Genomic DNA, 13,852 nt, shown 5'->3' with positions numbered 1-13,852 from the left:
AATCCCCCCGCATGCCGCAATCCTGCCTTTGTGCTCGCTGGATCCACTGCCCGAGCATTAGGCACCCCCGATCCCAAGCTAATCTCCGGAAAGCTCCCTCGTCCAGGGGGGACTGTGGGGGGGTACCCCTTCCCCAGGGCAGCCCTGGCACCCCAGAGGCATGGGGTGGGGGGCAGGAGGACACCCCAGTTTTCACTCCTTGCCGGCGCTGGCAGGCTGGTGCTGGGGCTGAACCCAACAGACCATTACCTCTCTGCTTGCTCCCTTTTTGTCAGGGCTTTTTTTAACCAGGTATTTTTAAAAAAAAAAAAAAAAAAAAAAGACACCAAGGGGAGAGAAAAGAACTGTTAGTCCAAGGGAGCCTGTGTTGTTAAATACAGAGAAATCCAAGTCTGGAATCCAACAGAGGCCAAGGTTTCCGGGCTTTGACACAGCTGACAAGCTGGAGCACAATGAGAAAATACGCGCATAGAAATAGCCAGGCAGGATAAAGGATTTACTGCCTCTTTCACAGAAAAGAAAAGAATAAGCTTAAACACTCCATTTAGGAGCGGGGGGGGGGGAACCAGATCTGCAGGAAGAATATTTGAGCAGGATTACCAGGAGGTGAAGAAAAACCAAATCCTGCCTGTCCTGGGTGCAGGAAGGGATGGTGCCGCAGCTGCCTGCACCGAGCAGCGATGGGCAGCAGCATCCCCAGGGATGCTTCTCACGGGGCCTCCCCTAATCCCCAGCAGCATCTTGCGGAGAGCACATGCACAACATGCCAGGTCCCACCTCGGAGCCACGTCGTGCGTCCCCTCCTGCCCTGCCCTGGGTCAGGGCATCCCGGCACAGCCAGCATCCCTGCAGAGCTGGCTATCATGCCAACATCTGCATGTTCTCCTGGGCTGATCCTGGCAGCGAGATCACCTTCTTCTCTCAAATCCCTCTCCAGGGTCCACCACCCCGGTGCCACCCACCCCAGCTAATGAGGCAGGAGCTCCCTGGCTTTCAGACAGGTTTATTCCATGATGGGAAGGATCCAGGCTCTTTGGCTTCCCTCCATTTCGTGAGGAAATCATCTCAGACCGCCACCATGGGGCCATGGCTGGGGAGGCCTGATGGAAGGAGAGCCAGGAGGCTTTGGGGAACAGCTCCTTCACATCATCTCCCCAGGTTTGTCCTTGCTGAAGAAGAAAGTTCCAAGTTCTCTGGAAGTTTCCTCCAACTTGTGACAAAAGAAAAACTCTCTGGAGGAGAAACAAGAACCCAGTTTCCCTGATGAAAGTATTGCAGTGGGATTTTTTGGGTTTGGTTGTTGGTTTTTTTTCTTTTGGCTAGCATCAGCCAGAACAGAGAATTGCAAGCAGCCAGGCAGGAGGCCTTAACCTTTCCATGGCAGGAGACCAAGTCTCCCAGCTGGAGACCAGGACGGAACCCACCCCTGGTCCTGCTGAGAAGCAAGCTGAAAGCCAAAGCCATAATTTCTGGGCTGAAACAGTACAAAATTCACAACCCCACTCACTCCTCCAGCCTGGAAGTGCTCCTGCCAGATCAGCTCAGACTGTATTTCTAAAACTCCTGGGTGGCTGGGAGCTGCTGGTGGGTTATTTAGTCCATTCCCCCTTGAAGCACAGGGATTTACTGTGCCTAAAGCATGCCCGATGGCTATGGTCAAGCCTGGCCTTCAATATCTCCAGCAAAGCCGATCCTACAACCTTCCTTGGCAGCTTACGCACTGCTTAATTGCCCTGGTAGTTATGCATTGAGGGTTTTTTTTTTTTTTTTTGTAAAAAAGCAGCTGATTTCTCAGCAGCAACAAATACTTCAGAAAGCTTTCTCTCTGGCAAACTCTCTCTATTGTTCATCTCTTTTCACATAAAACGTTCCTAATGAAGAGGGAAAGAAGGATCTTGGCTTCTTTCAAAACAATCTGAAATATTATATTAAAAACATGCACTGAGTGTTGACATATTTAGTGCGTTGCTTTATAAAGCAAATTGCCCGAGCTCATTCAGAGCTTGACACTATTAAGACAGCACATAACTATGTGACTGGGAGGATACCGCTGCAAGAAGTCCCAACTTTGGGGAGATATGGAGCACCTCAGAGAAGCCAGATGGCCGTGACTCCGGCTTCTGGGGGAGCTGAAAGCCATCAGCATCATCCAGCTCCAGAAGGGATGGATCTACAAGCAACACTCATCGTGCCAACGTGAGGATCACAGCAGGTTTCAGACCTGTGCAACCTCCCTGCCCAAACTCCTAGCTCGTCATCTAGACATCTCCAAAGGTCTGAGGTTGGGAGGACACATACGTACTGCATCAGGCTCTCCCAGCAATGGGCATCCATGCTGTGGGAGCAAACCCTGGTATTCCCCTCACCACACCAAGCCCAGTCCCTTGGGAAATGGGCAGAAAGTCTCAATTCAGTTGGTTTTGAGCTGGAGACATCTGGGTATCTCTCCATTTAAAAGGAGAAAGAAGCAGACAACCCGCCCTCAGTGTGAGCACACGAACAGCCAAGCACTAGAGTTGCCAAAACCCAACAATTTCTGTCCAAATTTCAAGTGAAATCCTGTTCAGCAATACAACCTCCAGACCTCAGCTCTTCCAGCTGCAAGCGTGAGGCTCAACCCCCAGATTGGGCAGCTGTCCGTGGAGGCCAGCTGGGTTTCTCTCCCCACCTGGCATACGCAGGGTCCCTACAGAGCATCCGTCCTCTCCCCGGGCATCTTTAAAGTGCTCTAGGCTCCACTGCAACAGGATTTTCCAGACATTAAATTGATGCTCAGAAAACAGACAGACATAGAAAAAGCTTTCGTTATAAGGCTGGTTCGTGTCCAAGAGCAGCCCAGAGGCCAGGCTAAGATAGGCAACAGCGCCTGAACAGCCTCTCGCTGGAGGCCGGCGTGAGGTATGGCTCTCCATGGAGTCATGGTCCGTGCCAGCTCCACATTTGTTTTGCAGGAGCAGGACAAATGAGCAGGTTTTCTGGCACACTGGCTCTCCTCCAAGGACCGAATGTTTTGATGCTGACAAAGCCGCTGTACCCTGTCCTGCTGTGAGGGTGCCCATCCAAGACATTTGGGTGCCTCCAAAGATGCTGCTGGCCTCAGTTGGGACATCCCAAGGGTAACCAGCACCATCTCTCCAGCATCGGAAGCATGGAGGAAGGAGGAGAGGGAACCTCCAAAAGCTGCCGTGAAAATGCAAGCTCTGACAACTTGGTAGGATTTTCTTTATCATGTTCTCATCTGAACAACCCACCGTGCCGTTAATTATCCAGTCATGGGAAGTCACGTTTCACACAGGGACTGTTTGTGACAGAGGGGCAGACACTCCTCCACGCGTCTGAATCTGCTCCTGCCAAAGCCCTTGGCTTTCAGACACAAGCAGATCTCATTCTTTTTAGGCTTAAACTGAGGTTCAGGCAAGAAGCATCCTGCCCCCATCACCTACCAACCCCCTGATGCTTCTGAGGGCAGTGGTCCTGGGGGGGATCCCATCTTCCACTCCAAGCAGGAGACCAACACCTGATGGGGTCTCAGCAGGAGAACACCCACCACCCTGAGGTCTCTCAGGGAATGCTACAGCTGGAGCGTGCACAGAGCATGTTTAGGTGCATTTACCTGCCACCTTATCTGAAAGGTGGGTCTCTGACACAAGATCCTGGTTCCCCAGGACAGGCTGGGGCAGAACCAAAGAGGCACAGACAAACACTGCCCTGAGCCAGGATGCTACTAAAGCCACCCGAGCAGGGCACAGACCCTCAGAAGCCTTGGCATGCCCTAAGCTCTCTGACCTTCTTTGACTCAGGACTGCAAGCCCTCCGAGAAGGTCCAGCAACGCCTCATCACTTCCACCCCCTCGAGACCCCCTTAGGTTTATCAGCACCAGCGAGCGGGCAGGCTCCCTGCAGCGAGATCCACTGAGCAAAAGGCATCACAACAGATCAGAGGGACCTGGGGCTCCTCCTCATTTATATTCCCCTCCAGCCGCAGCCTTCAACATGGCTGAGGAAGGCAAGGCAAGACAAGGCCTACAGAGAATGCCTAAAGATTATTTCTCTCAGATTCCAATTTATTTTCCATCATTAATGCTTTTGAAAGCCCAACACGTCCTGCAAACAGAAAGAGCATGTTAAATGCGCGGGCGGTGGAGCTGCAAAACCGAGACGAGCACGCGCCTAGCATGGGGAGATACCCAGCCAGCCGGGGAGACGTGGCACCAGCAGAAGCTCAAAAGCAGCTAGTCATTCCCCACAGAGAGGTCCCTCACCACGCACCCACTCAAGCCTCTTCCCCTGGGAAAGCGAGAGCATCATCCCGGAAAGCAGAGGTACCGCAAGCTTAGGTGCTGAGCGTTGCGCAGCGGCAGAAAGAAGGCAAGGCTGGGGGACAGCAGCTGTAAAGGCTCGCAGGAAGGATGAGAGGAGCTGGAGTCTTCCGTGATGTAGAGAAAATTGCTTTCACCAGCTATCAGCAGTTCTAAAGCAATTACATTTGGGGGGAAGCCGAGAGCATGTTTGAGCGCTGCACACGTGGCGGGTACGTTTTAAAATGCAAGAAACGAGTAAGGAAAAAAAAAAAAGGCAAAAGAAAATGCCTTTTAAAACAATTATTTGATGCAGTAGGTACCGAGAGAATAAAATATTTATAAGTCAGGGAAGGGACAGATCTTGGAGGCAGTCAGACATCCAGCAACGGGACAGCTGAGAGCTCAGAGGGGAGCCTGGGCAGCGTGCTCCCGCTGCTGGTCCCCTTTCCCTGAGCATGGGAAGTCCTCCTTGGGAAGCTCTGACAACGCAGCAGCTGAGCTCCCCCTGGCCTGGCAGAAATAAGGTTCGACTCAATTAAAACACCATTCGCTCTCCGCTGCGGCTGCTCGCTCAGGAGGGACGGTAACAAGCAAGAGTCGCTGCAGCGCCGGCATCAGGGTCAGGTCTCGGTAGGTTTAAATGCCCTCGGAAACACACTGCCCTCAGATGAAACATGGAGTCACCTTAATATCTCCATCTATGGACCCGCAGGCTGACCCAAAACCCAGTAAGCACCCCAGCACCTACCCGTTAAAGCCTTTCCAGGCCCAGATTTAGACTGGGAGGCAACGGCTTTATTTGGCCATAAATGAGAAGCTCCTTCAAGCTCTAAGAAATACTTCTGATCTCCGTCCCTGACAAGCCATCACCCTTCACCACCATTTTTCCCCTCCAATCTGCTGGAATTAGGAAGGATCTCAGGCCATAAGCACATTTTCTCTAATTACCAAGGTGGCAGGGGCCATGCTGCCCTGATCCCCGGAGCCGCTGCAGTGGCTGCTGCCGGCACCGCTTAGACATCCAATTTATCAGGCAGATGCCCCTTTTGCTTTCTGGCCACGCATCTTCCCCTTGTCTTTATCTGCTCTGGGGACAGGTGTGGGAAGCGAAGCGGCATCCGCGGCTGCTGGTGACAGAGCCCCTTTTCAAAGGATGCTGTTCCGCTGTTATTACCAACTCTTGCCAAGTGGAATTGAGACATGAAGTAGATTTGTGCCCACGATAATGGCGTTTATTAGACAAGCTATTGAGTAGAAAACAAAAGCTAACAGTGGAGAGCCACTAAGAGCAATGCTTAAAGAGAATCCATCAAGAATACAAAGAGAAGCATTGTTAATAGTTGGTGCTTCCCATCAATGATTAGAAACCTTGAGCAGTCCCTTAACGACACCGGGAGAGGGAAGGTTAGTGTCACCTCACAAGAGGTGACAACACAAAGGTGTCCGCACCTTCGGACAGAGCAGCATCTGACCCCTTCCTGCACAGCCAGATGGGGCTGAGCATCTCTGCCCTGGGGTGGCAGCCCCCAGCTTACCCACAAGCCTTCTCCTCACCTATACGAGCACCATACAATACCTATACCATACGATACCTGTACCATACGCTCTTACTACGCACAAGGATGTCACCCTCCAGAGCCAGGGTCCCAGCAAGGCTGTTCCGGCCCCTGTCGCTGTGCCCCACGGCCCGACCACAGCGAGATGGGTAGGGAAGGAGGATTTAGTCTCCACACCTCCCTGGAGCGACCAGGGCACTTCTGATAAAGCCAGAATTGCCTTCCCATGGGGAACGCTTTGAAATTCATGGATCCATCTGGATTTTCCTATTGGAGACCTACCCCTTCTCACCAAAGGAGACCTGTCGCTGCAAAATTTCCCAATAAAAATGCATTTTTGATGGGAAAAAATGTCCTCCATAGGATCTTTCACACCCAGACGTTTTCACCCCAACCCTCCTCTCCTTCTCTGGGAGGATGCTCAAGGGCTAGGTTGGGGCAAAAGCCAGTGGCGTAGGGCGATGTGGAGAAGGGCGAGCCCAGGCAGGAGCACAAGGGCATCCCTGCAGCCCAGCAGCGCCTGAGAAATTTATTGCTTGTGACACGTTGTCAAAGTGAGATGCGCCTCATTAGTCAGAGGCGAAGCAAATGAGAGGGCTTCTTGGCCAATTAAAAAAAAAATAAAAATTCAGGGATGCTCCGTGGGGCTCACCACCTCCCCTTCAGCCCCACCAGCGAGTGGGAAACCAAGGCAAGATGTAACACAGACCTGAGCCACAGCTTCTCCCCTTCACCAAAATGGTGAATTCCCTGTTTCCAGCAAGCAGCAGCCGCTGGGAGCAGCCAGCACCAGTACACAGCCAGGCTGGATCCAGCACAGCCAGCTGGAAAAACATGGAGCTCGAGGAGCCGCACCTGACACTTGGAGAGTTTGAAAACGAGAGGCTTCATTTCACAGCTCCTAGAGCATTTTGTTTCCCAACTCTTGAAACAGAGCTCATTGACACTCCTGAGTGGCATTCTCTGCTAAAAAATTTATTTTTAAAAGCTTTTCTTTTTTAAATGACGTGGTTTTCCTTTGTGGGTTAAGCTAGGCTGGCACATGCCTTTTGTTGTTGTTTTTTTCTTTGGGTTGCTTTTTTTTTTTTCCTCCAAGATTTATCAGCCTTTGGTGCAGAGGGCACTACAACTCCTTCTTCGGCTTGGCGGCGATGCCAACCCTGCTCTCTTCCCTGCCCCAGCCTCCTCGCACCATCGGGGAGCCCCTGGCCCACAGCAGCCTGGGGAGACCCCATTCCAGACCCCCCTGACACATGCTGGGCTGCTGGATAAGGGATGTTTGATAAGCATTGTTTGATAAGGGTTCCCAGGGAGGCTTGGACCGCGCTCCCCAGCTGCACGCAGGGTTGTACGGCAAAGCTTTCCTACGCTTGCGGGAGGGGAAAGGCGAACGCAGGCATAACAAGATTTAAGAGGCGGAGGGACCATTTTGATGCCAGGGGACATCTGCAGGCAGAGCATCAGCTTCCCTGTCACAAGCCAGCTTGAAATTTTGCAAAAAGTCGAGATGTGCCGGTCAGCAGCAAACGGCCCAGCTCGCCGCTTTCCAAATGGGCACCAGAGGAACCCGGCAGCTAAAGACGGAGCCATGGATCAGTCAGACGGGCCCAGCACCATGGGACGAGCCTGCTGTCCCCGCAGCGGGGACCGGGATGCCGGAGCAGAAAGCAGATTTCACTTTACAGACGACACCCCCAACAAGGGGTGGAAGCACCCAGGGCAGAGGCAGCTCTGCTCCACCCGCACCAGCACCCAGCAGCAGGGCTGAACGGTGCCCCGGGCGGCCATCACCCAGGAGCCACCCCTGCCCGGGGCTGGCAGGGGACACCCCTCTGCCCACAACATCAGCGGGGTACACAGCTCGCCCTGCGAGGCCACATCCTGCCCTCACGCTACGGTTAAGGCCGTCAAGGCCCCTCCTGTCAGGGAAGGATCCGGGAAGGAGGGCTGCACAAACGGGCCTAGAGCCAGGCGCCCCCAGCCACCCCCAGGCCTCACCCACGCGCCCAGAAAGCAGCCCCTTAAAAAAACAAAAAAAATAGCAAAAAACTTGAAATATTTGAGCCAGGTAGAGCTGTGGGGACAGCAAGGAGCTGAGCAGACTCACCGGGCAGTACCAGCTGTGGGGACAAGGCACGGTTCTTGTCAGGGCCGGCCGGGAGACCACAGGCCCCACGGCTCCTCAGGCACCCGGTGCTCTCCCTGCCCCCGGCCCAGCACCCACCAGGCCGGGCCCGGTCCAGCAGCGTTTTCCTCAATTAAACAATAAACGTTGCAGATTTCCCTTACACTGCAGTTCCTTATTAATCCCCACAGTAAACACAAAGGAGCAAAAAAAAAAAAAAAAAAAGAAACAATTAACCTAAGAGGGATGCTTTCTGTTTAAAGATACAAATGGATGCTAAAAGCAGACAAAGGAGCCGGAGCTAATGCATGGCCAGAGGAGTGGGGAGCAGCCCATGGGCCCTGGCAAGGCTGCACAGTCCTACACCGCTCACGGGGGCTTTCTGAGGAGAGGGGGCACCCCCTCAGCACCCCCAGGTACACCCCGGTCTGAGTCCCCGAGGCCAGGTGGAAGTGGGGTGCAGCACATTGAGCTCCGGGGGAACGTTCGGGCAGCAAAAATGCAATTAGTGTCCCGGAAAAGGGCCAGGACACTGGAAATGGCCCCCTGTGCCCAGTGACTAATGCCGCACGACGCTGGTTTAATGAGAAATGGCCATTTGAAGCCGAACGACTCTCGCTGGCAGGTTCCCCCTCTCTTCCCACTGTAGCTCCTTCACGTACAGCGCACCCAGCTAATTAATTACAGAGCACAATCCAATCAGTCAGGCCATCCTATTGTAGTTAAAGGCGTTTAAGAGATAATGCCATGAAAATCCAGATGGACTGGCCTGACCCCAACCTCCGACACCGCCGGGGTACTCGGGAGCCGCCACCACTCCGGCCGACGTCCCAGATCCAAAGACACTGGAAAAAAAAAACAAACCCTTCAAACGCTCCCTGTGCGCTGGGTTTCTGGAGTCCCCGCTGATTTTAATGAGACCTGTGCCGTCTTCCTCCACTCGTACCTTGCCTCAGGAGAGCCTGGGCTCGCTGCTGCCCGCGGGGCACACGCCAGCCTGGCTCAACGTGAGCGTAGGTGAGGGAGATGCCACCTGCCCTACTTCTGCCCGCTCCGAGTTTGCTTTCGTCGCAGCAGAAGGACGGATTTGAAGGCCAGATGCCAGCCCGTCTTCTCCCCGCTGCTGCCGGCACGTGCCCCACGTACGGTCAGCCGCGGTGGAGGCTGCCTCGAGGTGTCGTGCACCATGGATGCTGATACGCCAGGGCGGCCTGATCCCACCTCACCGTACGGCTCCGCTCCCTCAAGAGTAACGAGAGATGACAGGCATGGCTCAGCAGCAGAGCCCAGCCTTGCTGGCGATGGGCTTTGATGTTAAGTGGAGGTAGGAGAGTGGCTAAAGCGGTGGGATGCTGGACAACCAGCCCCTTTATGGTTAGGATTGTTGGCATTGGTGTGCCGATCTCCAGGTGGGATGTTCTCAGCTTTGCAGGGATAGTTTAAATCTCCTCCCCGGGCTAAAAGTCTGAGAGTTCAACCAAAAACTGAAGTGATGAGGAGGGAGAAGTTATCAGACTGCTTTGACAAGGGACCCATTTGGTCCCGAGTCAGCCACTGTCCATCCCACCGACCCCGTGTCCAGTGGATGCCCTTGGTACCTCAGATGATAGCCTTTTTTTCTTAATCCCACCCCTCTGAGGCCCAATCCTGACCACGTGTCGCTGGGAGCCCCGCTGGTTCCCAAGCCACTCGCTGCAATGGTATTAAAGGAGAAAAAAAAAAAAAACAACCTGCGCCGCCGGATCCTGAGCATCCCCGCGAAGACTCGGTGTGGTTACGTTGCTTTGTGCCAGCTGCGCTCCCAGCCGCCTCGTGTTCGATGATGAAAGTGGCTGATTCTATGATTTACTGATCCTACCCTTGGTTAATTTTGCCTACCCGGGGTGAGGATAAGCTCTTGGATTTGCAAACATTTTGAGGATTGTGGGTTTAATTTATATTTTTTTTTCCCTTTGTTGTATGTGCATGTGTCAAAAGCTCTTATGCCTTGATCCGAAGCCCAAAGTGAAAGCGGGGGATATACATCAAGTCTAAATATGCTCCTGTCACAGGTGGCATCAAAAGCTTGCTGCAGCAGAAATAAAGTGTGGATTTTGCTCTCACTCGGTCCACCCATCTCATGGCATCTTGACCTCTAATGAGAGGTGAGGAAGAGTCTCTGCCCCTCAATCACACCTCCAAAATGCCTTTGTCAGAGACTCGGGCACAGATATAACTACAGCGAGGGACAGAAAGCCTCTTCTCAGAGCTGTCCTCGGCCCTGCCACCCCTGGCCAGATATCCAGCTATTCCACATCGGCATCAGCACCACGCAGGCCACGGGGATCAGCACCAGGAGCATCAACGAGGTTTGAAGCCGTAAAACAACCTACAAGTTTCACTAATACGGATTTGCAAAGGAGGGATGCGACTCTGGCAGGACCGGAGCACGGCTGCAAGCGAAATGGCGGCAGTCACAGCGAGCACAAACGGAAAGGGGACGGTGCTGAGATGACGTCTAGTAAGCGGGTCTTCCTGAACACACCGTATCTACGTGCCTACAAAACTCACCGTCTTACAAGAACATTTACTGAACGTCTCCTTACAGTGTCAGCAACAGACGACAGCCATAAGCAAGAGGAGCCAGAACTGATGGTGGTCAGGACCAACTCCAGACCTCTAACGCCAGCTGCTGTTACGTGCTGGTGGGAACTGCACCAGGGCTGACTTCTTCCACCCAGCACCAAAATGAAGTACGGCTAAGACGTTATCTTGGACCTTAAAACTAGGAACATCACTACAGTAACAACACACCACCACAGCTTCAGAAAAGCAGCGGCACCAGCTCTGCATATCCACATGTCCTCCAACGAGTCAGCAGGGATGGGGGACACCGTTCTTTAAAATATCTCCCCAGTGCCACCCCTGGGAAGGCTGAGGAAGGAGGACACGTAAAAGCTCAGCACATCTGGATGAACAATAAAATAGAATATTATGTCCTCCTTCATCCCGCTGGTGTGTCCCAGACCAACACGTTGGAGGGTCCGGCTGCAGAGAGGCCTCATTTCATGGTAGTGATACGGCCATGGTGGGATGCTACAGCTGGAGGAGCTTCCGTTCTGTGATCTGAATCCAGCTCCAGGGGCCAGTGGCCATGGCATGGGCAGGATGGGAGACGAGGAGACAGATGCTCAATGCATCCCAGCGCTGCAGCCCTGGCATGGCAGGAACATCCCCCGTGGGTGCCGAGCTCCCCTGCCGCAGCCGTTCGGAGAGGAAACAAGCTTTTCCCCATGGAGTCAGAGAACCGAAATTCTTCAAACGCTTATCTCGAGAGCTCCTGTAAAGCATTTCAGGGATTTTGGCAGAAGGAGGGAAGAGAAGCTGTTTGATAAAGCCTGAGGCCATCCCACCTTACGTGCCTAGAAGAGAGCTCTGGAGTGCCCTGGTTCCCTCACTCTTGGCTCCCCGAGTACCCCATAAAACGAGGCACATCTCCTGATGGCCCTGCAAGGAGTCCCTCGGGAACCAACTGAAAAGATCAGCAGAAACGAGACGACGCTGGAAAAGCATCAGCCCCTCAGAGGACGGCATCGACCTAAGATTGTGCTACCAGCCCAAAGCACCCGCTCTGCGCCAAGCCCCCGAAGCAACGCACCGGAGCAAGCTCTTAGCCTTCAGCATCCATCTTCCCTCTGCCACAGCTGTAGTGCCAGGATCGCTGCTGGAGCCTGCACCGTCCCATTTTCTGTACCCTGGTATGAACCCTTCCTAGGAGCCGCCAATTAAACCGCTGAACCGTTCTCAGCTCAGCCTCCCATGCATGAAAACGACCTGTTATTTCGCACCTGCCAAGAGCTGTGTCCCAGCAGATTTATCTTGAACTGACACTTGAGGATAATTAAACCCCTCTCTCTCCTTTCTTAGCAGCGCAGCAGATAAAAGAAGAGCCCTGGGGCCCTCCGGTCACTGTTGGGGTGGGTTGCTCCTGTACAAGGTGAGGAACATGAGATGAGACTCAGTTTCTCAACAGAGACATGGATGGGGGGGCAAGGGGACAGCTTTGCAATTTGCCCTACTCTGGCAGGGAAGCTGAGCAAGACGTAAGACGCATGCAGGCAGCTTCCCTAGCAGGGCACATCATCTGGTGAATAAGATCGAATAAGATCTGGGATCGAATTGAACCCCTCTTGTTGCTAAACCTGGGGTATCGTCCGTCATTGAGCCGTTGGTCCCTAGAGGTCGAGCCACGATGGTCCAGGCACCCTTCTCATCTCCTCTAGCTCAAGCCTAAGCCGCCCAAGGCAGGGACTGGCTCCCATCGCACCCACCGCTACTGGGAGCCAGGTGCCCCATGGAGTCAGCCCAAAGTTGGCCAGTTTCGGGGAACGGGTGGCAAGGCGGGCGAGCAGCCGGCCTGCCGGCAGCAAGGCAGCCCCGCGCCGAGCTCTGCCCATCTCCCGTGCGCGCTGCCTGAGGTTACTGGATGCATCGAACCTCAAAGCCGAGCTTCGATCGCAGCGGTTTTGAGGTTGGTGCTGAGCATCTGCCATCCCTCCGGGCTGGGCCTCCAGCAGCTCGGGCGGTGGGCCGATGGGGCTGAGAGCACGGCGACCCCCACCTACCTGCCCCAAAGGAGGGGGGGGGGGGCCTTCCCTCATCCCAGCCCCGCTGCGGGGGAGCTGGGTAGCACTTGCTGAGTGATGCCTTGAGGAGCCGCAGGTCCCCAGGGAGCACGGGGCGGTGGCAGGGTGGCAGGGTGGCAGGGTGGCAGGGTGCCCCCCCCCCCTCCCATCCCTCCAGCCCCATCCCGATGCGGCTGCCCCGCTCCCCGCTCCCTTCCTCCGCCGTTACCTCCGAGGGCTGGGCCGGCGGCCGGGCGAGTTGCTCCGCGTTGCAGCTGAGCTCGGCTCCGCGGGGCTCGGCGCATCCTCCGCCGCTCGGAGCTCGGCCGGGCTCCTCCGCCCCGCTCCCCGCCGCTCTCCGTTTGCTTCCGCGCTCCTCCGCGCCCGTTTACCCACACCCCGCTCCAACGGCAGCGGCGGGGGCGAGCGCATACCCCGGGGCTTGCTCGGTTCTCGCCGCTCCCCGCGCAACGCGGTTCAAGGCTCCGCTCGCCGCCGCGGCGCCGGGCACCTCCCGCAGCAGCAGCAGCAGCAACAGCAGCACCAGCAGCAGCCGCCGCCGTACCCAGGCGCCGCGCCCCCCGCCCGCCCCCGCCTCCTTGTTCCCGGCCCCGGTGACAAATAGCGGCCGGGATTGCTTTAAAGAGAGAGCGTCCGTATAGCCAGGCGGGGGGGGTGCTGCCTGGCACACACACTCCCCCCCGGAGAATGCACGATGTCCATCACATCACCCCCCCCCCCCCGGCCTCCCTTGGGCTCCCATGGGTGCTGGGTATGCAATGCGGCTGAGCCCCGACAGCTCGACGCACTGATGGCTGCAAAGGCAGCAAAGCCTTTGCAGCCATCAGTGCGTCGAGCTGTCGGGGCTCAGCTGTGTCTCCAACAAACAGGACACAAAGCCACCCCCCCACACCCCCCCGTTGTTTTGGGACAGTGAGAGATCCCCACCAGGATGGCATCGCTGCCGGGTTGCTGGGGGGGGAAATGTTCCTGGATCCCTGGCTGTGCTTCTCCGCTGCCCTGCACCTTCCCAGTGAACCCCAGTCACGCTGCAGTCGGGGGACGCTGGGACAAACTGTCCCCAGCTGCACGGCTCTACCAACAGCCTTCACCTCGCTGGAGGGGCTTTCCAAGGAAGATTTTATCCATGTAACATCTCAGCAAAGTCTGAAGGGAAGCCGTAGCCTTCCTTGGTGCTCGGTGCATTCAGCAGCCATGCAAAAAACTCTGCCTGGAAATTACAGGCCCAGTCTGCCAGCTCTGCAG

At 55.2% G+C, this 13,852-nt stretch overlaps 1 protein-coding gene across 1 annotated transcript in view; it reads right to left on the bottom strand.

Moving 5' to 3' along the window:
- LINGO1 (leucine rich repeat and Ig domain containing 1) overlaps positions 1–13,169 on the bottom strand; it is a 159,932-nt gene extending 146,763 nt beyond the window's left edge. Inside the window, exon 1 of the mRNA XM_075764706.1 lies at positions 12,816–13,169. The gene's annotated coding sequence lies outside the window, so the exon portion shown is untranslated. The remainder of the gene's footprint in view (positions 1–12,815) is intronic.
- Positions 13,170–13,852: the final 683 nt, after the last annotated feature.

This window comes from Balearica regulorum, chromosome 12, assembly GCF_011004875.1.
Source record: "Balearica regulorum gibbericeps isolate bBalReg1 chromosome 12, bBalReg1.pri, whole genome shotgun sequence".
Taxonomy (NCBI): Eukaryota; Metazoa; Chordata; class Aves; order Gruiformes; family Gruidae; genus Balearica; species Balearica regulorum.
Note: the sequence above shows the minus strand (reverse complement) of the source record. Positions and strands in the feature narration are given on the sequence as shown.